Source organism: Cucumis melo, chromosome 11, assembly GCF_025177605.1.
Source record: "Cucumis melo cultivar AY chromosome 11, USDA_Cmelo_AY_1.0, whole genome shotgun sequence".
In the NCBI taxonomy this organism is placed as follows: domain Eukaryota; kingdom Viridiplantae; phylum Streptophyta; class Magnoliopsida; order Cucurbitales; family Cucurbitaceae; genus Cucumis; species Cucumis melo.
Window position 1 is genome coordinate 23,551,295 of NC_066867.1, and position 3,818 is coordinate 23,555,112.

The window sequence follows — 3,818 nt, forward strand, 5'->3', positions numbered from 1 at the left end:
AAACTCTCTCTAGATGGCATATGATTGTTGATGCTCCTGTCCACTCTCTTATCGTGTTGATGCCCTCTTGCATTGAAGGCTTTCTCCTCCCAGCCTTTGCTAACTTATTGATTTTTTTTCTTTGGCAAGCAGGGGGAGATGAAGTTGTTTGATATGTTGAGTTATCTATTTGTATGATGGATTGCTACAAGTGGTAGTTGTTTGGTGTGTTTTCTAATTGGTGAGATGATGATTTATTTTGTTGTTTTAAGAGGACAGTTTTTATGGGAATTATCTGTTGACTTGGTGTTTGGCCTCTTTGTTGTGCCTTTGGTTGTTTTGCTTACCTTGAAAAAAATAAAGCAATTTGTTGTTGTTCCAAAGGGGAAGTTTCTTATGATGTTTGACTTTTGATTTTCTTTATTTTTATTATTATCTGTCAAATATCTTTAAAAAAAATATGTTTTTATTGGTTGAGTTTCTTATTTTGTTGAGAGATTTGTGGAGATTTGGTTTTCTTTGGGCTTGTGATGGTTCAGATGTCGCTAGATTATGTCTCCGATTACAACATGCAGTGTCTTCATATATATATGACCTACTGGTTCGGTGATGTATCACTTGTGTGTATTGAAGATTGTGTTCCATTGAATGTGGTGTCCCCAATCGAATAGTTGGTAAGTGCTTACACTACAAGAAAATTAACATATTATGACAGTTCATTTCAGCTCAAATTGAAAGGAGAGAAGAAAAAAATGTCATAAAATGTCAAGATGCGCGTTTTTTGTAAAAAAAAATGGTATTTTCGGTTTTCACTGATACATGATAGTTATTTGTTGTCATAATATCCAAAGACATTAAAAAAATTATTAAAATATTTTTTAATTCAAATTTATTAAAATAAAATTATATTTTAAATTATAAAATGACACAAAGCTCAAAAACCCTCGGTCTGCTCATTTCCTTCTTCAAACGCAAAAACCATTTTCCCTTCTTTGAACGCCGCTGAAAGTCTCTGTCCCCGTCTCTTCTTCTTTCGTTCTTTTCTTCCCGATTCTTCTTTCTGGTATGCGTTTTCTCTATTTCTCTCTGTTTTTAAACTTCCTTTTCCCATTTGATTCTCGTAAATACGACTTCTTACGATGATCAATTTTGCATGCTCTTTGATTTCGAGCTTATTCATTCGTGGAATTGAATTGCTAGCTCTTTTCTATGTTTTGGTTATCTCGAGCATGTTAACCGGTGAAACTTTTAGTGTTTAGAGTTTAGTGTCGTGTCTGATTGGTGAGTTAAGTGTGGAAGAAACTAGAGTTTTCTTTTTTGATTTCTTCGTGATTGATGAGGACTGGGGGATTTTAAGATAAAGAAAATTTCTACTTGCGAGTTAAGCATTCAAAATGAAACCATTGGGTAAGATGTGTCAAATCCTGAATTATAATTTTCGTTGAGTATTATTTGATAAAATGTAGAAGCCTTTCGTATTAGATATATATTTTTTTTTTTGGTATATAAAATGTTGGAAAGGATTTGTAGAGACCACAAGCATATGCAATCATTGGTATTCTAATCCTCCATGGATCAAAATTTTGCTGTCTTTTTCCATGCACCTGAATTTTTTTTGCAATTTTTAAGAGCACGCCAGAAGAAATGTAGTTTATCACCTCTGTTCTGAAGGTATGGTTTTTTCTGTTATCTTTGTTTGTGTTTATAGGAGATTGGGATGATTTTGGATTTTATTAAGTGGGGTTTCATTTATTTTTTGGTTGATGATTATAGTTCAGTTTTATTGACTCATTATGGAAAGACTGTTGAGAAAGAAGACTTTGAATAAGTTGCAAAATTAAAACTGTTTGTGTTATAGTTTCAACTTGAGGTGGCTAGCAAGGAAAAAATGACATCTTTGTTTTGAATTTTTAAATTTATTGCTATTATTAGTTTATTTTTAGGTTTATTCTTGATGATCAAAAAAACCCGAGTCTCTAGTGCATAATACTTTTGTGAAAAATATGGTATGGCACTCAAATTTTCATCTCTACCGGCTATACGAGCTCGTAATTATACAAAGCCCATTTATTTGCCTATGGAGGTATGTTCTTGTTCTCATAGGATATATTGAGATATATTATGAACTAATAATTTGGTGAAATAGATTCGATTTATCTCTCCTTTTAACTAGGGTTGAAATTGGTACCTTGTGTTGTAATTACAAAGGGTAAAACATTTCTTATATTCTTATATTGATGTGTAGAGCCATACTCTAAAATTTTATTTTGTTTTCTTACTAGGTTTTGCAAGAATCCATTAGAGCAGTAAAGTCATATTGGAGCAATTGATTGATTTATAGGTCTTTTTGTAGGTTTGGTAGCAAAATTTTGGTTGAAAGCTACTTATTTAAATAGCTTGTTGGCACCAAAACATGTATGTTTATTCTATCATTGGACAAACCCTTTACCAACAATTGTACAAATATTACAAAGTGTATGTTAGCGTATATATATTAAAGCGTTGACAGTTTGTTTTCATATAGGTGTGTTGTATATATATTAAAGTGTTGACAGTTTGTTTCCATATAGGTGTGTTGTATAGTACTTTGTGCTTGAATTGGTCGGTTAATGGCAGGGCGGCAAGAAAAACATGGACCGAAAAAAAAAAATAGGGCAAGAAAAATAGGAACTGAATTTTTTTTTTTGACATTTGAATTTGAAAAAAAAAACTATCATAGAAAATGTATTTTTAACAGTGAATTAAAGTCATGGTAGGTGAAATGATGATAGTTAATCATTATTATAAAATATAAATAATGACATTTATTATATATCATAAAATATGAATAATGATAGTTATTATCTGTCATCAAATATGAATAATGATAGTTATTATCTGTCATCAAATATGAATAATGATAGTTATTATCTGTCATCAAATATAAATAATGATAGTTATTATCTGTCATCAAATATAAATAATGATAGTTATTATCTGTCATCAAATATAAATAATGATAGTTATTATTTGTTATCAATAATCGATTTGTGACATTTATTTTCTATCATGAAAAACATTTATCGTGGCAGTTTTTCAAATTGTCATAATATACTTTCCATGACTATTGGAACAATGACGGCAAATAACTGCCACGAAATTTAACTATGATAGTGTTTAAGTGCCATTGTTGGCCCTTTTTCTAGTAGAATTAGCAAGAAGTATCTTTGTGCATTTGATGTGTTGTTGTATCTCCGACGGTAGACTGTGGGCTGTGCATTTGATGTGTTGTTGTATCACAAGCTATAGATTGTGGATTGCATAGAGCGTGGAAATCACAAGAGGTTGGGAGAGACTAACAAACTAATAAAATCAGGAGGCAAGAAGATCACACTCAGGGAGTCCGTCCTGTGTGATGCAGAGTACAACCAAGGTATATGTTGCATCGAACTGGGTTAGCAACGTGACTTCGTTATTTTCTTCTATGCTTATTTGTTACTCGTGTTATTTACGCAGTTATTAGCATTAGCAATGACCACGTTCCCTGATTAAGCATGTACTTATTTTTTCAAAAGATGTTACTACCTTGAAAAAAGAATTGGTGCGACTTTGGTGTTAAATCTCGGATGTTTTTACAACTTTCCATCTAAATGTACATTCATTGAAAGAAAAGATGCGATAAAGAAAAATGTTTTTATTGAAAGCAATTTAGAAAAAGAAGAAGATGAATAGAATAGAAGATAAATAGATTTGAAAAAAAATGTTTAATATATGAAGAAGAAGACCAGGAATACACAAGATTTATAGAGATGAGAAAAAAAAAAAAAAAAAAAAACTAGGTTTAGTTATTAATTCAAATC

General features: G+C 31.0%; 1 long non-coding RNA gene across 1 annotated transcript; it reads left to right on the top strand.

Moving 5' to 3' along the window:
• The first annotated feature begins 930 nt into the window (after positions 1-930).
• On the top strand, positions 931-2,498 carry LOC107991474 (uncharacterized). Its single transcript, XR_007815684.1, has 2 exons — positions 931-2,062; positions 2,262-2,498. It is a non-coding gene; the product is annotated as an uncharacterized LOC107991474 (long non-coding RNA).
• Positions 2,499-3,818: the final 1,320 nt, after the last annotated feature.